The sequence below is a fragment of the Poromitra crassiceps genome (genome assembly GCF_964638095.1).
Source record: "Poromitra crassiceps genome assembly, chromosome: 3".
Taxonomy (NCBI): domain Eukaryota; kingdom Metazoa; phylum Chordata; class Actinopteri; order Beryciformes; family Melamphaidae; genus Poromitra; species Poromitra crassiceps.
In genome coordinates, this window is record NC_139625.1 from 93,933,585 (window position 1) to 93,958,582 (window position 24,998).

At 40.7% G+C, this 24,998-nt stretch overlaps 1 pseudogene across 1 annotated transcript in view; it reads left to right on the plus strand.

Annotated features, from left to right (window-relative positions):
* Nucleotides 1-20,022, plus strand: part of LOC310773371 (SAM and SH3 domain-containing protein 1-like) — a 42,900-nt pseudogene extending 22,878 nt beyond the window's left edge. The window contains exon 12 of the transcript in view: nt 19,942-20,022. The product of the transcript in view is annotated as an SAM and SH3 domain-containing protein 1-like (transcript). The remainder of the gene's footprint in view (nt 1-19,941) is intronic.
* The last annotated feature ends 4,976 nt before the right edge of the window (nt 20,023-24,998 follow it).

Here is a 24,998-nt window from a genome sequence, read left to right on the forward strand (position 1 = left end):
TTTTTTTTTTTTTTACCTGAAAACTTTTCGCGGACCCCCTGGCAAAGTGCCGCGGACCCCCATTTGAGAACCACTGGTTTAATCGAGTGCATGAAAAAGCACTGCATGTTTGTTGTTTCTTTTCCCATCATGCTGCAGATTCAATCCTGATCCTGCAGATAATTGAAGAACTTATGTAATGCAAGTAATGCTATAAGTGTTTGAATAGTAACTGTAATGTGATTACCGGATTTAGGGACTACTTGTTATTACAGACAAATGTAATGTGATTACAGTAATGCATTACTTTGTAATGCATTACTGTAATCTTGCAAACTTTGTAATGCATTACCCCCCAGCACTGCCAACAAGTGCTCAAAACTCCTTGAACCAGCGTCTCTGTCTCTCTCCAAGGGAATGTCTGAACTTTGCCAAAATAATCCATCCACCTGACAGGTGTATTGGGAACAAGCATATGAAATACATGCGGCAATAATACATATTAGGAAATGTAAACCTTTTAAATAAAAATAAATAAAAAAAGACCAAACTGTCTTGTCTTATCCCAACTCTCCATCATCTATTCAAATTGCTCCTGCCAGAACTACCTTTTGTATAATAATCAATTGACCGATGACCAAAAGGGTGGACAGGGTGGAGTGACCTGACACGGCCTAGAGTGTGTTCTATTGAGTGTGATCAATAGAACACATGAGAACAAATAGATTAACAGAACCTTTAAAGGAACACTGCAAAGGATGAAGGTGGGGCATAGATTGAGGTGGGGTAATTAAATCCTGATTGTGGGTACTAATGACGTGTGTAACTGGCAATGGTGAGAGGTGATGTGAAGGATTCTCTGAGATTGAGTCCAGGACGTTTAGCTTGGGGTTTTGAACAGCTGCCCCTTCAAATGGTACATTTATTTGAAACAGATACACAAATCACAAGCTGGTCTGGTTAAGTGTCAGTTGATGTATAGTTCAAATTAAGTAGTCGCCCCATGGAGGAAGTGAGCAGGTGATGCGGCCTGGGCAGCGACGAACAGGCACAACAGGTGTAGAGGGTGTCCAGGAGGCTGGGCCGAAGGGTGGAGCAACCCTGGACGATGGCCCGGACACCAACGACACAGGCGGAACCTTTCAGGAGACTGGGCCTGACACTGGTAATGAAGACTGTGATGGTGGCTGGGCCGTGCAGAAGACTAAGGATGGGCAAAAACAAAAGGGGTCAGAGGTCACAGACCTAAAAGAGGCCTCAATTGTCATGCCTGGGCTAATGTCAAATTCAAAGCAACGAAAGCTCTACACTAAATTACATAACATCCAGTGTGACAGTCAGGCAGACAGTCAGTGGCAGACAGACATCAGTCAGTGAGGTAGACCGGCGAAACACACAGTCAGTCAGAGAGACGCTTGGTAGGAGAGAGAGAGCCAGCACACAAAAATGTCCTTTCGTTTGGTTTATTCCAGCTTAACACCAGGTACAGCACACACACGGACGTTTCAGCCTAACGGCCTTCTTCAGCGTGTTGCTGTGTCAGGCGGAGATGACGTTTAAATACACCAAGAACGGAAGTACTTTCAATAAACGAAATATCAAAATTCAGTTACAATATATAAAGAATTCAAGAACCAAGCAATACACAACACAAAAATTCCATTATCAAAGAAAATGTCTACATACCACAATGTATGCATATATAAATACAATAGTTTGGTCAGTCCCACTATGTGGGAGAGCAGAACCAGGCCTAGGTAAAGGCCCTGCTGTATTCAAAGTGACAGGTAGGCGGAGTAAGCCAGGTCTGGACTACAGATAGATACAAAACAAAATACAGAATACAATAGAAATGTTTTAAAACAAGAATTATGCTTAAATAATTGCACGTTTCCACTATAATGGCCTAGAAAGAAGTCCAGCTGTATTGTGATAACAGACAGGAGAGATTAAACTAGGGCTGGAATGCATATTACTAAGTACATTAAAAATAGACAATACAAATATGTTGCAAAATTGCACATTCACAGAAAGCAGCCCAATAACAGTTCCTCATTAAGTCCTTTCGGATGCTCTGTCTGAAGAGTGTGAATCCAAAAAGCCTCTCTTTGTAGCAAGGCCCTATCTCTATCCCCACCTCTTTTCAATGGACTGACAGTTTCAATGCCCTGGAACCTCAGGGTGCAAACCTCATGTCCCATAGCATTGAAATGTCTCGCTACAGAAGATTTTTCATCCTTATTGCGAATTTTGCTTTTGTGCTCGGAGATACGGGTTTTGAGTTCTCTACGAGTTTTCCCCACATAAACATTTGAACAAGGACATTTTAACAAGTATACAACGAATTTAGATCTACAAGAAATTCTACTTTTAATGTTGTACTTCTTGCCAGAGTGTGGGTGAGTGAAGGATTCACCTCTGATCATCGCATTACACTGCAAACAGCTCGAACAAGGAAAATTACCATTGGGTAAATTGGATAAAAAATGTGTAGGGCGTGTATAACAATCTGCCCTGACTAACATATCTCTCAGGTTTCGAGCCCGTTTCTGAGCAAAAATAGGGGAACTTTTGAACGCGTGTCCTACCAAGGGGTCACTGCATAAAATATGCCAGTGGCTGAGAACAACGTTTTTTATTTCATGCGACACCGGAGAAAAAGTTGTGGCACATACAATTTTAGTGCCGTGGCCCGAGGGCGATTTGGGAGTGAGCAGGTCATGTCGGTTTAAATCCCTGACCTTCTGAAGGCTCACATCCAGGTCATGGCTGTTGTAGCCCTTGGCCCGGAAACGGTCACATAAATCTGAAGCTTCTTGCTCAAAAAGTGTGTCATTACTACAGATTTGTTTAACTCGAAGGAGCTGGCTGTAGGGTAAACCCCTTTTGAGACTGGGGGAGTGAAAACTAGAAAAATGCAAAAAGCTATTTCTATCAGTCTGTTTTCTAAACAGATTGGTGGTCAGTGGTGCAGTGTTGTGGACCAAAACATCCAAAAAAGAAACTGATTCATAACTGTATTCTAAAGAAAACTTAATCGATGGCAGTCTCGAGTTAATGTAATTCCTGAATCCCTCGAGTTCACTGAGAGAGCCCGTGAAAATGAAGAAGATGTCATCTATAAATCTAAACCAACAAAGTAATAATTCTGAAAAGGGGTTATTAAGATATACAAAGTCTTCTTCAAATTTACCCATGAACAGGTTGGCATAGTCAGAGAGACGCTGACTGACAGTCAGGTAGACAGACAGTCAGTCAGACAGACAGTCAGTCAGGTAGACAGGCAGACAGTGAGACAGACAGACAGTCAGTCAGGTAGACAGACAGACAGTCAGGTAGACAGTGAGACAGACAGTCGTGCAGACAGAGTCAGTTAGTCACTGACTGAGGTAGGCTACTGACTGTCTGTCTATCTGCTGACTGACAGTCAGGTAGACAGACAGTGAGACAGATTGACAGACAAAGAGACATGCAGATGGTCAGACAGACAAGCTAGCTAGTCGCTACGTTATACTGTACAACACCACAACATGAGCGACAGGTTTGCCTCAAATATAACAGCTGAAAGCTAACATTAGCTTTCAAGCTAACGTTAATGTAACGTTACATAAACATCTGTTTTAGCTGATATAAGTTTGAAAGCATAGCCACAGGACAAGATAAAAACGACAAACAAGATAAAAAATAACGAAATAACGTTACTAACCAGAAAGCTGCAGAGCGGCACTGATCTCGGAGTATGTTTGTCCACTGTCAAACAGTTCGTGGATCAAGTTATGATAAGGTTCAAGTGCGGCCATAACTGCAATAAGTTGTCAAAACGTAACAAGCAAACGTCAGACCATACAACTCCTCTCTTCCTGTTTTCTGAGACTGAAACTTCCGCGGAATGCGCCTCCTCCTCTCCTCGTTTTCCCAGCATTCACGGGGGGTTAAAAAAATATCGAAATATCACAGAAACAAAACAACAAAACAAATAAAACTTGATTTTCCTCTTTTCCCGTTTAGTTTTAAAACAGAAAAACCTCCTATTTTTTCGTTTTTGGATTTTCCGTTTGTCCGTTTTGGTTTTAAAACGGAAAAAGAAAAAAACGAAACCGTTATTTGGTTTTTCCGATTTGGTTTTAAAACAGGAAAACGAAAGAACACAACATACACGGATTGAACAGATTATAAAACAGGCATTACAAGATATTCCACCATGGTCATTTTTACATACAGGCTAAAACACCAGTGGTTCCACAGTCTGGATGAGAACCTAACAGAGCTCAAAACAGGGTTGGTTAACGCTAAAATAATGCTGTTTGCAGAGTCTGATAATCTGCACATGCATCTGTAACTGAGATTTGGTATTACAGCTGCGCAGGTGGCTACACTGATCTCTACAAACATTTGACTGGCACTATAGCTTCTTGGTGCTTTAAGCAGCAGCCTCATGCTGTTATAGGCCACTGTGAGTCTCTGCACGCTGCCTTTTCTGCAGTACCGCCACAAGTGGGCAGTATACAGCAGGGTACAGTAGGCTTTAAAAAGAGAGATCTTCACCTGCCACAGGACAAAAATGAAATTTACAAAACCAACGTGTTCGCTTGTGCGTACATCTTACGACACTGTGTATTAACTATTAAATAGCTCATGGCTTAAAATCTCAAAACTTGACCTAACATTTCCTATAGGATGAATCAGCGTGACGTCACTTGCCAGTTGCCACCCAGAAATGCGGAACCCCGCGGCAGTTAACTCATTCATCGCCAAAGACGTCTTTAACGTGTTATCAGGAATAGCCCTCCACGCCATAGACGTGTTTGACGTGTTTTTGTTTTTATTAGTGCAGCGCGTAGTTCAAAGACTTCCCCAGCCTGTGACATGGTATCAGGTCCCTGGCCTCAAAGCCAAGCCGACAACACGTGAACAAACACATACCGCAGCTGTTGTTTTGAAATGGAAGAGGAGGAGAAAACGGAGAAACGCTGCCTGCTGTTGCAGAGAGGAGAAACGCCATTGAAAGGCCCCTCGGCGCGCTGCGCTGGTCGCCTTGCTGCAGGGCGAACCTGGATTGAGTTGTTCGCGGTAGTCAAACCCGTGACGAACATGATCGATCCGGTTCCAGCGCCTGGTCCCAAAGCCAAGCCGGACCCGTTCCTGTGTCGCAGCATTCGTCCCAGCCCGAACGAGAGGAGGAAAACGATGCAGAGGCAGAGGAGGCTAGACGCTGATCTCAGACCAGTTTGGTGTTCCCCTCCTATGCTAATTTGCGGGGCAATCAATAGTGTTCCCTGGGAAGGAGGTGCAATCCAGCAGCAGCTGTGGACAGAACTCTCTCTCTGTGTGTGTGTGTGTGTGTGTGTGTGTGTGTGTGTGTGTCTGTCTGTCTGTCTGTCTGTCTGTCTGTCTGTCTGTCTGTCTGTCTGTCTGTCTGTCTGTCTGCACACTCACTCACACTGAGTAAACTGTATTGTTGAATGTAAAAAAAGCACTTCATGTATATATATATATATATATATATTTTTTTTTTGTCATTTGTGTCATAACGAATAATATTTACATGTCTGATGTCAATACAGTTCAAAATAAAAGAATTGAGAGCGAGTTCTGCCTGAGATTGTGTCCTTTACAAAAATTGCCTTTTCTGCTGTTTCTCTTCTCAGAGAGACCTTTTTGGTGAAAACAGGGTGTATATAAATGGCTATAAGTAGAGTACAGAACATGCTAAAAGCTCACTTTTTTTTTCCTGGTGAACCCAGAGACGTACATCTTCATTTTGAGGTATTGCAAATCACTTTGGTGCTAATAGATAATTTACTGTGGGTCTTGAAAGATAACCAACAATTATGAAAATCTTTGGCCTGTGCTAAATATTGGCAGTCCTAAACTGGCCATGAATGAGTTAACTAGTATGAGTTGTGCCAAACAAACGTTAATATCTCAAAAACTATACATCACATCGCTTTATATTTTGACATTCTGAGTGAGAGCAGAAGTAGCTCAAGAGTTTGATGTATAATATATGCATGTCGCGTTAAAGTTGTGTGAACTGTCACAGTTTTTAAAATGTAAACAGGGTCAGCCGGCTAGAGTCAGACACTCAAGCCTCCCAAAGCTCAAGCTCCATAGGGTTCCATTTGCCACGACGCGGTTTGTTGACCAAAATGCTGCTCGGCTGATCCCTCGTATAGCCGTTTGAATTGTTTCTGTAAAGCATGATGCTAAGCCAGATGATGAGCCCAAACTGCTTCATGTTGGGATGTCCCATATGGGTACTCACCATGAACAGTGAGTCTACTGATACATTTTGGGCCTAAGCCCATAATTTAATGAGGAAACACCGGTGAGAGCAACATCAGATGGCTGAATGTGCTGCTGCAAACTCCAGAAACCATGATCAGTAGACACGTTTACATGGGCCATAGTAATAGCTTGAAATAGGTGTAAAAGCCCAAAGCGATTAAAAATGCTCCATATAAACACCTCAATCGATTTAAACAAGCCCAAACCGATTGACATTTCAATGGGCTGCAGAGTTGAAATCTTAAACGATGGAACGGTTTACTCTCTGGCTGTGTTCATCTGCGCATGCCCATGATGCCCTCTCTCTGTCTTGACTCCTGCCTGCTGCAGCAGGGCAGCAGCATGGATGTATTAGGAGAGGAGGAGATTCTCTAACTACCGTATGGCGCGCGGACAAAGTGGAGATTTTCAACACTCCGGCGACGAGAAACCCGTACGGAGTAACGTTTAGTCTATAAAAGCTCCAAACGTTTTCTCGTCAAACGTTTTTCCGTGTCTCTCATTTCTGTATGACATGTCTTGCATTATTCACGCTTTCGGCTTTAGGTTGTATGATTACAGTATGAATTTATTTTTCACAGTGGTGTGTGAGAAGTATGTGAGAGGTGTCAAGTAATTGTCACGGTCAATGCGAGAGTTGGCAGACCCGTTACTGTATTCCTCACTTTTGGGCATGATGTCACACAGCTGTTCACTTTACATCGATTTACATGCGCTGACGCATGTCAACACCAGATCATATTAATCACATCCCATGTAAACACCAGATCGTATTAATCACATCTAATCTAAACACCAGATCATATTAATCACATCCCATCTAAACACCAGATCATATTAATCACATCCCATGTAAACACCAGATCATATTAATCACATCTCATGTAAACACCAGATCATATTAATCACATACCATGTAAACACCAGATCATATTAATCACATCTCATGTAAACACCAGATCATATTAATCACATACCATGTAAACATCAGATCATATTAATCACATCCCATGTCAACACCAGATCATATTAATCACATCCCATCTAAACACCAGATCATATTAATCACATCCCATCTAAACACCAGATCATATTAATCACATCCCATGTAAACACCAGATCATATGAATCACATCTCATGTAAACACCAGATCATATTAATCACATACCATGTCAACACCAGATCATATTAATCACATCCCATGTAAACACCAGATCATATTAATCACATCCCATGTAAACACCAGATCATATTAATCACATCCCATGTAAACACCAGATCATATTAATCACATCTCATGTAAACACCAGATCGTATTAATCACATCTAATCTAAACACCAGATCATATTAATCACATTCCATCTAAACACCAGAGCCCTGTACTACGAAACTAGTTTAACAGATCCGCGATAAGTCCCTTTGATCTGGTTTGACTGAACAGGATCAAAGCTATCTAGTTAACTGATACTACGACGCTGGTTTTTTACTAGGTAAGTGGACCTGGGATCTGCCTGTGCACGCGCACGTTTTTCGCTCGTGCACAGGCGCGCGTCCACGCGAAAGAGGTGCGCCAGCCAATCACATTATGAACAGCTGAGTTTATCCACGCCCACACCCATTTCCACACCCATTTCCTCGTTCAATGAAGCGCAGTGCATGATCAGAGTTTTAGCGGATATTTAATGTATCCGCGATTTAATGTCAGAATGAAAATCCGCGTTGGATAGTCTGCTGAAGGGCTGTCTAAAGCAGCAGCTTGTATTCACATCAGTCATTTGATTTACTTTGATCAGCGATTGATACAGCTGCATTGATACAGGCAGCAGCAACAAATCTAAATGTGTAATCTCAGTCTATACATTTCCACAATCTGTAAGCCTATTTAGACCATAGATTTAGAAACGCATGCTCAATGAATAATGATCTCTATCACTCATGTGTGTGGTTGCACTGATCGAATAATTCATATATAAAATAGCCTAGTATAAAGCCTAATAGCCTACTATAAAAGAGAAAACTGCTGAACTGAATTGAGACGTATAGGCTTTTCTGGCATGTAGGAGAATATCACCCTCACTCCATTTGAGGGTCCATTCATGATATGGGCCGCGGTGATTAATAGTGATCATATTTCTCCACGCATCGTTGAGCTGTTAAGACATAAAGTGGTAAGTAGGCTTAATTTAATTATGTAGCCTACAGAGCCACAAATGTTTTTCTTGTTATATTCTCAGTTGACTGCAATCTATTTTTCATATGGCGATCTTATATGAACGGTGAGTGACTCCAGAGAGCCGATTATATGGGTCTGTCATGGATTTTGATCTTATCCTCTGAAGCTAACCTGGTCGCGACCAGGTTAGCTTTGCAGCGTCAGTTGCCATGGTGATTGAAAGTTAACTTGCTTTGTAGTACGGCTAAACCAGGTTTAAACTCAAAACTTACTCGGATAAGGCATTAAACTAGCTTCGTAGTACAGGCTACAGATCATATTAATCACATCCCATGTAAACAGCAGATCATATTAACCACATCCCATGTAAACACCAGATCATATTAATCACATGTAAACACCCGATCGTATTGATCACATCTCATGTAAACACCAGATCATATTAATCACATCTCATGTAAACACCAGATCATATTAATCACATCCCATGTAAACACCAGATCATATTAATCACATCTCATGTAAACACCAGATCATATTAATCACATATGTAAACACCAGATCATATTAATCACATCTCATGTAAACACCAGATCATATTAATCACATCCCATGTAAACACCAGATCATATTAATCACATCCCATGTAAACACCAGATCATATTAATCACATCCCATTTAAACACCAGATCATATTAATCACATCCCATGTAAACATCAGATCATATTAATCACATCCCATGTAAACACCCGATCGTATTAATCACATCCCATGTAAACACCAGATCGTATTAATCACATCCCATGTAAACATCAGATCATATTAATCACATCCCATGTAAACACCAGATCATATTAATCACATCCTATGTAAACACCAGATCATATTAATCGCATTCCATGTAAACACCAGATCATATTAATCACATCCCATGTAAACACCAGATCATATTAATCACATCTCATGTAAACACCAGATCATATTAATCACATACCATGTAAACACCAGATCATATTAATCACATCTCATGTAAACACCAGATCATATTAATCACATCCCATGTAAACACCAGATCATATTAATCACATCCCATGTAAACACCAGATCATATTAATCACATCTCATGTAAACACCAGATCATATTAATCACATCCCATGTAAACACCAGATCATATTAATCACATCCCATGTAAACACCAGATCATATTAATCACATCTCATGTAAACACCAGATCATATTAATCACATACCATGTAAACACCAGATCATATTAATCACATCCCATGTAAACACCAGATCATATTAATCACATCCCATGTAAACACCAGATTATATTAAACACATCCCATGTAAACACCAGATCATATTAATCACATCCCATGTAAACACCAGATCATATTAATCACATCCCTTTTAAATACCAGATCATATTAATCACATCCCATTTAAACACCAGATCATATTAATCCCATCCCATGTAAACACCCGATCGGATTAATGCCATCCCTTTTAAACACCAGATCGTATTAATCACATCTCATGTAAACACCAGATCGTATTAATCACATCCCATGTAAACACCCAATCGTATTAATCACATCCCATGTAAACACCCGATCGTATTAATCACATCCCATGTAAACACCAGATCATATTAATCACATCCCATGTAAACACCAGATCATATTTATCACATCCTATGTAAACACCAGATCATATTAATCACATTCCATGTAAACACCAGATTATATTAAACACATCTCATGTAAACACCAGGGTCATATTAATCACATCTCATGTAAACACCAGGATCATATTAATCACATCTCATGTAAACACCAGATCATATTAATCACATCTCATGTAAACACCAGGATCATATTAATCACATCTCATGTAAACACCAGGATCATATTAATCACATCTCATGTAAACACCAGATCATATTAATCACATGTAAACACCAGATCATATTGATCACATCTCATGTAAACACCAGATCATATTAATCACATCCCATGTAAACACCAGATCATATTAATCACATCCCATGTAAACACCAGATCATATTATTCACATGTAAACACCAGATCATATTGATCACATCTCATGTAAACACCAGATCGTATTGATCAGATCCCATGTAAACACCAGATCATATTAATCACATCCCATGTAAACACCAGATCATATTTATCACATCCTATGTAAACACCAGATCATATTAATCACATTCCATGTAAACACCAGATCATATTAATCACATCCCATGTAAACACCAGATCATATTAATCACATGTAAACACCAGATCATATTAATCACATCCCATGTAAACACCAGATCATATTAATCACATCTCATGTAAACACCAGATCATATTAATCACATCCCATCTAAACACCAGATCATATTAATCACATCCTATGTAAACACCAGATCATATTAATCACATTCCATGTAAACACCAGATCATATTAATCACATGTAAACACCAGATCATATTAATCACATCTCATGTAAACACCAGATCATATTAATCACATACCATGTAAACACCAGATCATATTAATCACATCTCATGTAAACACCAGATCATATTAATCACATCCCATGTAAACACCAGATCATATTAATCACATCCTATGTAAACACCAGATCATATTAATCACATTCCATGTAAACACCAGATCATATTAATCACATCTCATGTAAACACCAGATCATATTAATCACCAGGGTTGGGTAGGTTACTTTTAAATAGGAATCCCTTAAAGTTACTTGTTACTTGTTAAAAATTGTACTTAGTAACGTAATCCGATTACCACTATTTAAAAGTAAAGTAGGGATTACTTTCAGTTACTTTTGGATTACTTTTTTTTTTTTTTATATCCAGGAATGTCCCATTGGGATACAAGATCTCTTCTTCCAGGGAGTCCTGGTCAAGAGTCCTGGCTAAAACCCTTATTTAACTAGATGAAGCATGTTTTACCATTGATAACCAGATAAGAATGTTTATACCAACATGAAGTTAAGGAGAATACAACAAGAGTTATTTTTAAGACCACTTTAATTTACGTTATGGGTATTTTTCATGATGTGGAGTGGAAGACGCAGCTTGTTGCTTTAATCTTGAAACACGAAGTGAAATGCTGTAAGCACTTCTGCCCTGTTGACTCCATGTAACCCGTGCGTTACGACTGCGTTGTGTTCTGGGTTGTGTGTGTGGTGACACTCAGGAGGCAAGAGGCAGTACTGGGTCTCAAGCTGTTGTTTACTGTGTGACACAGAGCAGAGCCAATGCACAGCATTAGGGTTTGTGTACATATGCGCGGTCTCACTCCCCTCGCTGACATTCTAGGAGACTGTGTCATTTCTAAAATACACAATAATTAGACTATTTCCTAATTACTAAATCTAATAAAATAAAATTCCATTGCATATAAAATTACTAAACAAAATAACTAAATGACCCATGTTTCAATTATTTAACAACTATAAAAATAAAACACATTATAACCACAATATTATTAACATTCAACAATTTAGATTCACAAATTATATCACCAGGCAACTCTGTTGTGTTACTCTAGCAGCCACACCAGCTAGGCTCAACTTATATAGCTAACTGGTGTGGAGTAGCTACAAGGCTATCAGGCCTACAGCCTTTTATTGCACAGCAAATGATACAAAAACGTTTCCAAAGAAATAAACTTAAAACATCTCCATACCTGTGTGACACAGAGCAGAGCCAATGCACAGCATTAGGGTTTGTGTACATATGCGCGGTCTCACTCCCCTGATAAGAAGAACAGAAGTAGTCAGACGTGAAACACGGAAGTTTAAGCTAGTAAATTGGCGGTCTTAGCTCTCTACATTAGCCTGCTAATTCTCCCAGACAACCACATAAAAACGTGGGTTAGCGATCTCAGATCCGCACAGAATTTACACAGGATGAGTGGAATATTTTACAGAACAAGTAGCAACCAGTGGATCACGTTCAGAACACGAATTACGACTTTTAAAAGCGTTTATCAGGCAGAGATTTACACAGCACAACTCACCTCGCTGACATTCTAGGAGACTGTGATGGGAGCTGCATAATGACGTGCTGCGATGGGTGCGTTTGGAACCACTACACTCTAGAGCACACAAGTAGGAGATTTACAAAGGAAATGGGGTGTTTTGGTGAAATTCATAAGCGGGACCATATTAACCTGTTACATCCACGCCTTGACCCAACTTGCTGCAGCTTTGCTCCGACTGTCCGACATCCGTGAAAAATAGAAGCCTTGCGTATCTTTTTCGGAGAGCTCCGGATCGTCGGAGCTGGGACGGAGTAGACACGCAACGCAGCGGAGTAGGTGGGACTCCGTGGGAGTTGACACAATTAAGTGAAAGTAAAAACCTCTCGCCCCATGCCGACTAGAGCAGCGTTTGTCAGCAGCACGGGTATCAGGCGGATACATTCAATGCCACTGCCTGGCAGCTCGTAGCTGACAGCCCCACACACAGCCCCACACACAAGCGCCTATACTGAAAATGATATTTTCAGTAGAATCCATGTGGAAGGCGCTTGATCTGTCTAAACACTGAGCGAACGTAAAAGTGCTGTTGCTCCGCCTCGCTGGTCCTCGTCACAGTCAGTCACTGGCACCAGGCTACACCGTTTCTTGTTGTTATTTTGTAAAATGAATGAAGAGGCAAGGGCGAATGTAATCCCGCCTGTAACGTCGTTACTATACCCCCGTTACTGTAATCTAGATTACACATCTTAAAATGTACTGTGACAGATTACAGTTACCGTTTTTTTGTAATCAGATTACGTAACGGCGTTACATGTAATCCGTTACTCCCCAACCCTGTTAATCACATCCCATGTAAACACCAGATCATATTAATCACATCCCATGTAAACACCAGATCATATTAATCACATCCCATGTAAACACCATATCATATTAATCACATCCCATGTAAACACCAGATCATATTAATCACATCTCATGTAAACACCAGATCATATTAATCACATAAACACCAGATCATATTAATCACATACCATGTAAACACCAGATCATATTAATCACATCTCATGTAAACACCAGATCATATTAATGACATCCCATGTAAACACCAGATTATATTAAACACATCCCATGTAAACACCAGATCATATTAATCACATCCCATGTAAACACCGGATCATATTAATCACATCCCTTTTAAACACCAGATCATATTAATCACATATCATGTAAACACCAGATCATATTAATCACATCCCATTTAAACACCAGATCATATTAATCACATCCCATTTAAACACCAGATCATATTAATCCCATCCCATGTAAACACCCGATCGTATTAATCACATCCCATTTAAACACCAGATCATATTAATCACATCCCTTTTAAACACCAGATCGTATTAATCACATCTCATGTAAACACCCGATCATATTAATCACATCTCATGTAAACACCCGATCGTATTAATCACATCCCATGTAAACACCAGATCATATTAATCACATCCCATGTAAACACCAGATCATATTTATCACATCCTATGTAAACACCAGATCATATTAATCACATTCCATGTAAACACCAGATCATATTAATCACATCCCATGTAAACACCAGATCATATTAATCACATGTAAACACCAGATCATATTAATCACATCCCATGTAAACACCAGATCATATTAATCACATCTCATGTAAACACCAGATCATATTAATCACATCCCATGTAAACACCAGATCATATTAATCACATCCCATGTAAACACCAGATCATATTAATCACATGTAAACACCAGATCATATTAATCACATCCCATGTAAACACCAGATCATATTAATCACATCTCATGTAAACACCAGATCATATTAATCACATCCCATGTAAACACCAGATCATATTAATCACATCCTATGTAAACACCAGATCATATTAATCACATTCCATGTAAAAACCAGATCATATTAATCACATCTCATGTAAACACCAGGATCATATTAATCACATCTCGTGTAAACACCAGGATCATATTAATCACATCTCATGTAAACACCAGATCATATTAATCACATGTAAACACCAGATCGTATTGATCACATCTCATGTAAACACCAGATCATATTAATCACATCCCATGTAAACACCAGATCATATTAATCACATCCCATGTAAACACCAGATCATATTAATCATGTAAACACCAGGGGCCTGTACTACAAAGCAAGATTAGTGGTTTAGCGAGGTAACTTCAGGTTTAAACCTGGTTTAGCCGTACTACGAAGCAAGTTAACTTCTTACCGACATATATTTCCATAGCAACTTATGCTTCACACTTAACCTGAGGCCTGTACTACAAAGCCAGTTTAGTGGTTTAGCGAGGTAACTTCAGGTTTAAACCTGGTTTGGCCGTACTACAAAGCAAGTTAACTTCTTACCGACATATATTTCCATAGCAACTTATGCTTCACACTTAACCTGGTCCGTAGCAGGTTAAGTTGCAAGGATAAGATTAGACCTTAGATACACCGCCCACGAACCAATCGAATCAGCAGTTTGGAAAAAATGGCCAACCCCTTTCTGGACTAGTTTCCCATCAAGGAAGGAGCACGAATTGTAATGTTGAATTAATCAAGGACTAAAGCCTTGCACTTGTTGCAGGCTACATTTTAATTAAGCCCTACTTACCACTTTGGAATATGTTTTTATATATTCATTTTTGTGCTCTCAAGTAGCCTAGATACGTTGTTTGACCCCGCCAATCGATTGCAGCTGAATAGTGAGTGGAGAAATATCACTAAACTGGCATAAAAAGGTTACATAAACGTCTCCAAAGCGCACGGTGCCGTGTGCGCAACGGAGCTGAGACTGACGTTGCGTTGGAATTAAAATGGTCATAGCCTACATGCTAGAATAGCCTACTACATCTAAGCAGTTTAATATGGGATCACCTGCACACAGGCGAAGATGATTCATATCTAGGCTACTCCTGCATTTTGCAGTTGCAACTGTGTTGCTTTTGGCCTGTATGATGTGATTGAACTTCATATTTCCAGCATCATTATATGAAATATGGAGATATGCGACTCTGCTGACGATAGCCTATAGCCTATATGTGACCACGAAATAGGCAATTTTTTATAAATGAAATCTATGCCCGCACGTACCGTGTCAATTCAGTTCAGAAGCATTTATTTTATTTTATTATCATTCTTTTTTTTATTGATTAGCCTATAGGAATTATTCAGTCAGTGCGACTAAACACTCATGAGATCATTATTATTCATTGAGCCTAAATGGTCTATAGCTACATACCGATTTTGGACTGAGATAGATTACACATTGCTTCCACAAAAGACTGTAGATAGAGAGCTGTAGATAGCCTACGAAACCGCTCTTCAAAGAAATTACTGGTGTGGATAAAAGTGGTCTTTAGACAGTCATTCGGGAACAGACTAATAATATCCAACGCAGATTTTTTTTTGCGGATTCATTCAATGAGGAAATAGGCATGTCTGGCGCTTTGGTGGCGAAATCAAGCAAGCTGAATAACTTATGCATTTAGACAATCTGCAAATTTTTGCCAGCCCTCCTTTCGCCGCTTATTATGTGCAACAGTGTTGCCCTTTGTTTTTATTAGATGTTTAAAAACCTCATATTTCGTGAATATGAGCGTTTGCTCCTCAAGCGAGAAATATGCGGCTCTGCTGCTGCTGCTGCTGCTGCTGCCAGTCAGACCTATGAGTCAGACGCAGCCGATGACGTGTTTGGCGTCTCCATGTTGTGATTGGTCAGACGTCGGAGAGAACGCCCTTTTTATGTGCACGAGCTGATGTGCACGAGCATTTTCATGTGCACGAGCCTAGAGCTCGATTAGAAAAACCTGGTTCCACTAAACGAGTGGCAAACGAGCTTTGTAGTACAAGTTAACTACAATCGAGCTGATCTGGTTTAGACAAACCAGATCAAGGGACAGATCCTGGATCTTCTAATACAACATTCGTAGTACAGGCCTCTGGTCTGCAGCAGGTTAAGTTGCAAGGATAAGATTAGACCTTAAATACACCGCCCATGAACCAATCGAATCAGCAGTTTGGAAAAATGGCCAACCTCTTTCTGGATGAGTTTCCCATCTAGGAAGGAGCACGAATTGTAATGTTGAATTAATCAAGGACGAATAATTTAATTAAGCCCTACTTACCACTTTGGAATATGTTTTTATATATTCATTTTAATGCTCTCAAGTAGCCTAGATACGTTGTTTGACCCCGCTGATCGATTGCAGCTGAATAGTGAGTGGAGAAATATCACTAAACTGGCATAAAAGGGTTACATATTACGTCTCCAAAGCGCACGGTGCCGTGTGCGCAACGGGCTGAGACTGACGTTGGGTTGGAATTGAAATGGTCATAGCCTACATGCTAGAATAGCCTACTACATCTAAGCAATTTAATATGGGATCACCTGCACATATCATCATCATGATGATTAATCATCTTAATCATATTAAGATGATTCATATCTAGGCTACTCCTGCATTTTGCAGCTGCAACTGTGTTGCTTTTGGCCTGTATGATGTGATTGAACTTCATATTTCCAGCATCATTATATGAAATATGGAGATATGCGCTCTGCTGACAATAGCCTATAGGCTATATGGGACCACAAAATAGGCAATTTTTTATAAATGAAATCTATGCCCGCACGTACCGTGTCGATTCAGTTCAGAAGCATTTTTTTATTTTATTATCATTCTTTTTTTTATTGATTAGCCTATAGGAATTATTCAATCAAATAGCCTAATAATGATCTCAGATGTGTTTAGTCGCACAGTGCGACTAAACACATCATGAGATCATTATTATTCATTGAGACTAAATGGTCTATACATACGGATTTTGGACTGAGATAGATTACACATTGCTTCCACAAAAGACTGTAATAGAGAGCTGTAGATAGCCTACGAAACCGCTCTTCAAAGAAATTACTGGTGTGGATAAAAGTGGTCACTTTAGACAGTCATTCGGGAACAGTAATAATATCCAACGCAGATTTGTATTTGCGGTTTCAATAAATGAGGAAATAGGCGTGTCTGGCGCTGTCAGAGTTGGAGCAGTCCATATTGCACTGTGATTGGCAGTTGTTAAAAACCACGCCTCTTTTGCGGGCACGAGCTCCAGTGCACGGGCATTTTCATGTGCACGAGCTGTCAGCTAGATTAGAAAAACCTGGTTCGCGTTAACGAGTGGCAATCGACGTTCGTAGTACAAGTTAACTACAATCGAGCTGATCTGGTTTAGACAAACCAGGGGCCTGTACTACAAAGCAAGATTAGTGGTTTAGCGAGGTAACTTCAGGTTTAAACCTGGTTTAGCCGTACTACAAAGCAAGTTAACTTCTTACTGACATATATTTCCATAGCAACTTATGCTTCACACTTAACCTGGTCCGCAGCAGGTTAAGTTGCAAGGATAAGATTAGACCTTAGATACACTGCCCACGAACCAATCGCATCAGCAGTTTGGAAAAATGGCCAACCCCTTTCTGGACGAGTTTTCCCATCTAGGAAGGAGCACGAATTGTAATGTTGAATGAGTAATGTTAATCAATGTTAATGTTAATCAAGGACTAAAGCCTTGCACTTGTTGGCTATTTTAATTAAGCCCTATACCACTTTGGAATATGTTTTTATATATTCATTTTTGTGCTCTCAAGTAGCCTAGATACGTTGTTTGATCCCGCTGATCGATTGCAGCTGAATAGTGAGTGGAGAAATATCACTAAACCTGCATAAAAAGGTTACATAAACGTCTCCAAAGCGCACGGTGCCGTGTGCGCAACGGAGCTGAGACTGACGTTGGGTTGGAATTGAAATAGTCATAGCTTACATGCTGGAATAGCCTACTACATCTAAGCAATTTAATATGGGATCACCTGCACACAGGCGATCCCATATTAAGATGATTCATATCTAGGCTACTCCTGCATTTTGCAGCTGCAAGTGTTGCTTTTGGCTTGTATGATGTGATTGAACTTCATATTTCCAGCATCATTATATGAAATATGGAGATATGCGACTCTGCTGACAATATATGTGACCACAAAATAGGCTATTTTTTATAAATGAAATTTATGCCCGCACATACCGTGTCGTTCAGAAGCCTCTTTTAATTTTATTATCATTCTTTTTTTATTGATAGCCTATAGGAATTATTCAATCAGTGCGACTAAACATGACATCATTATTATTCGTTGAGCCTAAATGGTCTATACATACGGATTTTGGACTGAGACATTACACATTGCTTCCACTCGCAGTTTATTGAGAGGGTGAATTCAGCTGCTGTAGGATACGTGGAGGCAGAAACCGCTCTTCAAATAAATGACTGATGTGAATAAAAGTGGTAACTTTAGACAGTCATTCGGGAACAGACTAAAAATATCCAATGCGGATTTTGATTCTGACATAGTAGTCGATGGCTTTGATGAATGAGGAAATAGGCGTGTCTGGCGCTGTAAAAGCTACGGTTCTGAGCTGAGCGGTCCATATTGCATTGTGATTGGCTAGTTGTTAAAAACCACGCCTCTTTTGCGGGCACGAGCTCGTGTGCACGGGCATTTTCATGAGCACGCGCAGTCAACTTGATTAGAAAAACCTGGTTCGAGTTAACGACTGGCAAACGAGGTTCGTAGTACAAGTTAACTACAATCGAGCTGATCTGGTTTAGACAAACCAGATCAAGGGACAGATCCTGGATCTTCTTATCCAACATTCGTAGTACAGGCTACAGATCAAGGGACAGATCCTGGATCTTCTTATCCAACATTCGTAGTACAGGCCCCAGATCGTATTGATCACATCTCATGTAAACACCAGATCGTATTGATCACATCTCATGTAAACACCAGATCATATTAATCACATCCCATGTAAACACCAGCTTATATTAAACACATCCCATGTAAACACCAGATTATATTAATCACATCCCATGTAAACACCAGATCATATTAATCACAAACCATGTAAACACCAGCTTATATTAAACACATCCCATGTAAACACCAGATTATATTAATCACATCCCATGTAAACACTTGCCCAGAAATCTTCAAAGCGATTGATTTAAATCAGATTGAGGGAAAAAGTGATAGTGATTTAAAGCAACAGTGTAAATGCAGCTGGCCTCATTGAGAGGGAAGTGAAGTGTGCACATCCTAGAGAAGATTGAGAAGATATTCAAGTGGCTGAGTGGCCTTGACTAGAAGAGACCTAATGCATCCAATCATCTCTTTTCGCCAGAAAAGGATTTCTCACTAGCTGAGTGTGGGAGTTGGTGTTTAATTATAGTATTTTCATAATGTGATATAACCAGTGTGCCATAATATAGAAAGTCAAACAGCAGGTCTTGTCTGTCCCCGAGACAGAGGCATTTAACACTTTTTGTTTCTAACGCTTTTTCCCAGATGCTCAATCACACTTTCTATCAGCTGAAGGTGCGAGAAGAACGTAAGCAGGCAGTGCAGCGAACCACACATTCAGATTAAAGGCCATCTTAAAAAGGTTGACAAGAGTGGGAGCAAAGTGAATACCTAATGCTGTCCTTCAAAAACCACTGAGATGCCCTTGAGCAAGGACCTGAATCAAGCCATACGCCAGTGGAACAGCTGTGGATGAAAGGGGAGCCAGTGCAGGTCCTGAGGAGTGAGGTGATGTGTATAAGTGTTGGCACACCCAGGGGCGCCGTATAGGGGGGGAAACCTAGGACGATTCTAGGGGCCGCCAGTTGAGTATCACTGGTCTAGTCTGTCCGGCGCCATCTGAACATTTATTCAACTTTTCTTAACTACTGGAAATTACCCTGTTAGACCTTAGTGAAATATGCTTACTTCACAGAGTGTTTACATTTCCCTCCTGTCTAGCGAACATTTAATCAATGCAAACAATTGTTTGCAAGCCGTTCCTAACTGATGAAGGAGGTGAGACACACACAGCAGCATTGTGTTGAATGACATGGTAGTTGGCACAATTGCAGTGGGTCTGTGGGGATTTATTTGTAATACTAATAATAATACTAATAATAATAATAATAATAATAATAATAATAGTAATAATAATAATAAAAAATAAGAAGGATCAACACAATTTATTTGTCCACATAATGACCATTATATGAAAGGAAAAGCAGCCCACAAATGACAGCCAATGAGAAAAGGAGAACATAATGATATTAAGACTGAATAATGATATCACAACAGTCTCATGCTAAACACTCTCCTGTTGGGCTCCACATGTGTATCAATATTCTTTCTAGTCATTAGTTGATAGTGTTTCTTTGTGGTGTATTCAGAGCAGAGAGAGAGTATGATGATTCAACAGGGATGAGAGTGAGAAAAGGAGCAAATATTGATGGTTAAGACTGAATAATGACAACACTACAGTGTTATCCTAATATAATTTAAAATGCGATATTATCCTCTAAATCAGCTTCAAACAGCCCAAATTTTTCGGCCGGCGCCCTTCGGACGCCGGCATCAGTGGGGCCCATACTATGTCCTGTCATGGGGCCCAAAATCCCTGGCGGCGCCCCTGGGCACACCCAACATGTGTGATGGAGATGCGACTCGCGGTGCTTCTCAAGTGAAGAGTGGGCCTTTGAGGGGAATTCTGCGTTTGACTCAGAGCCAGTGGCAGAGTAGCCTGCTTCCAGTGAGTCAGACTATTGTGAACACACACTGCAGTTTGCTGAGGAGTTGAGTGGGAGTCAGGGTGCATTTAGGCTACATGGAGACCACTCTGTTGGCCCTCCCTCTGGCCGTGATGCCCTGAGATCCCTAAGGCCACCGTGGCAGTGCCCTGCTATACCAGCCTGCTACTGTCAGTTGCTTTAAAAGCGTCAGTGGTCCCAGTTTAATGTAATCTGCTCTATACAAAGTTATGTATAATTAGCTCATTTTAACACACATTTCAGAAAAATTGCTCTTCACGATGTCAATAGAGCAATGGCCTTTGTGCCCTGGCATGATGGCCTTGTGCCCTAAAAAAAAAGGCCAGATGGCCACGCCCCTAAAATGATGGAATTCCCACCCTGGTGGGAGTTCCAAGTAAGTTGGAATATCTCTCTCTCTCTCTCTCTCCTCTCTCAACTTCCAGAGTCTGGTGACCTGGGAGGGAGAGAAGCTGATTTGAACTTCAAGAGTCTGGTCACCTGGGAGGTGGAGAAGCTGATTTGAACTTCAAGAGTCTGGTCACCTGGGAGGGAGAGAAGCTGATTTGAACTTCAAGAGTCTGGTCACCTGGGAGGGAGAGAAGCTGATTTGAACTTCAGGAGTCTGGTCACCTGGGAGGGGGAGAAGCTGATTTGCACCCAGAAAGGAGAGAATGCCAACCGAGGCTGGAAGCACTGGATGGAGGGACACACACTCTACCTGGTGTGCTGCCAACATTATGAGAACTCACTTTTGTCATGTTGTTGAAAAAGACTTGAACTTGGTAAGGCAGGAAGAGGCTTGGGGTTGTGACAGGCATTTCATATGTGACTGTTATGTAGAAGTTATCACATTCTCAATGCTCATGTCATTTTTGTTGTTTTAATAAACAAATTGCTTCATTAACATGCCACCTCCTGATATGTTTTATTTTCTACTTATACTCATTCTAATGTTAAAATGGTGAAGTCAGTTTTCTCTCTACTCACAGGAACTGACTTGTGAAGATGTAATTTATCTTCAGGTGTTCAAGAGAAAAGAATAAAATAATTATTTGGTTCCGTTTTCATTCACACCTTTGTTCCATAGTCGCTTTTCATGGAATTGTGTTGCCAGGGAACAGTTTGGAACCTAATCATGCTCTGTCAGGTATTGTATTACAGTAGCAAACACTGCAACAGGAAGTCATCTATAGGAGCAATTTACAATGTTTATGTTGTGGAGTCAGGGCCGGTTCCAGAACAAGATGACTAGGGGTGACCAGATAGGACCAGATAGACCAGATAGACCAGATAGACCAGATAGGAAGGGGTGCAGATGCCCGGCCGAAGGGCGCATGCGCCCCGCGGGCCGCATGCGCGCCTTGGGCGCCACCTCTGCGGCCCGCGATGGAATTGCAAAAAACATTTTTTTTTACAGTGCACCTGAACGCAACATGCAAGATACCCGCTGAATAAGTGTCCAAATGTTCATGTCATTCTGGCCAATACTCCACTTCTGTTATAGCATTTCAGTCTGGAATATGGAATATCTTTCAATAATCTTTATGACTAAAAGGCTAAAAGTAATCTCATCTGTAAGAAATGACTGTTCTACATTGAAGTAGTGAAATAATTAACTCATTGGTTTTGGATTTATTTAGCTTCAAGAGCGCATTTGTGTTTGTGTGACCCCCTGATACTTATGCTTCAATTAACCCACTCATATTCTGGTTTATTTCAAGAAAAACATTTGGGCTAGTGGAAATTCTAATTGGCTGGTAACTTTAAAATGTAGCAGCCATATTGGCAGGTGGTCAAAAAAGTTAATTTCAAGCCCTGAGAGCAGGTGGTGACATAGGAGTGAATGAGAAAAGGATCAAATATTGGTGGTTAAGACTGAATAATGACATCACAACTTGTGTCTAGCTGTATCTGTCCTGCAGTGATGTAGCCTACTTGTAATTTATGGGGTTTTGGTGTGACAAGTGAAGGCAGCTTGAGGGTCTGAGCCAGAGCCGTCTGAGCTAGTGTCCTCTAGTCTAGAGAGAGAGTGGCGTCAGCTGTTACTGCCAGGTCATGCTTATAACTCCTTATACTCATTTACATGGACTCTGTGTGTGTGTGTGTGTGTGTGTGTGTGTGTGTGTGTGTGTGTGTGTGTGTGTGTGTGTGTGTGTGTGTGTGTGTGTGTGTGCCTGCGTGTATGTGTGTGCGTGTGTGTGTGTGTGTGTGTGTGTGTTTCACACCTTCTTAAACATCAACAATGACTTTTCAAGGACTTTCCAGGACCAATTCTCTAAGTCATTTCTATGAGGGGGAGTGAAAACACAGGACACCTTTAGTGGTTTTAAATTGTGTCCGGGGTACTTGTTCATATTCTTATGCTTACTTTTAATTCACAAACACACACACAAACATTTTAATTTCTTTATTGGATTTTCGATTAGAGACATTAATCGTATCAAAACCCAATAGTAGCAAGAGTCAATGCAGTACAATACAAGATCATGCTCACAATGTTATCTGTAGGCTATAGACATAGGCAGATCAAAAAAGAAACATGAGGCTATGGGTATAAGTGACAGCGTCTTTTCCAAATGAAATGACTGCTAATGATGGCAGACACAGAGCAGTTACTTGGCCAACTGTTTTGCAGCTTTTTTTGCCAGTCCAGCAAGTTGGAGTCCTCGCACACACATTTTATGAACATGCCCCAGGCTACCAAATATCAAGACTATAATTTTACAATTATACCCACATGCAGAGATGGCATTTGCAAGTGTTTGATATTTTAGCCATTTGTAGCTGAAGCATGTATCCATGTACAAATCAAAGGAACATCCAATTTCTAAAATTAAAACAGACTTGGTGGATTCATTGATCATGACAATATCCGGAGTACACACACACACACACACACACACACACACACACACACACACACACACACACACACACACACACACACACACACACACACGCACTATTACACTGATTAATATACATTATACTATTATTATGCATGCCATGCGGGCACGTGTGTGTGTGTGATGCTGTACAGAGTGAAGCATCTGTCAGCAACTGTGTTTCTTCACAGTGTGTTTCTCTCTCACTCCTCTATCTGACACAGAGACACTGAGGCATCAGGCCAAAACTCAAACGCAGGGTAGAGTGCTTCAGTGAAGGTGGAGGTGAAGGTGTAGAGGTGGGTCAGTGTGTCAGAGGTAACTGTGTAGAAGGACAGAGAGCCAGCAGGCCAGTCAAGATACACTGCAAATCTGTTAGAGCCAGAGGAGGAGGGAGGTATGTCTGGTCCACTGTTATTGTGCCCGGCAATGTAACTACCATCATCATGGCAAACCAGACACCAGGACTTTTCATTCCTTCCAAGTTCACAGTCATCACCCTCTCCTCTCCTGCTGATTCCTCTGTAAGCCACTCCTATAGCAACCACTCCTTCCCTCTCCACCTCCCAGCAACAGCGACCAGTGAGACCATCTCTACACAGCAGCTGAGCCACGCCGTCAAATCTCTCTGGGTGATCAGGATATGGCTGCTCCTCTTCCACCCTCGTCACCTTTCTGTTGTCTTCAGACAGGAGGAGCACTCTGTGTGCTGTGTTTGGGTCCAGTGTGAGTTCACAGGCATCTGAAGGAGAGAACAAGACTCAATACAGGAGCAGCTTCTCATCTAACACACCTGTTGTGTTTATTATTGGTGGATTTATTCACAGACTGACTGTTTGGGCCCTATCGTTGCATCGGCGCAGTTTCTAGGCCGAGCGGCAGGCGCAGATCAAAGCAGTGGGCGTGGACAGGCGCACTTGATATCGTC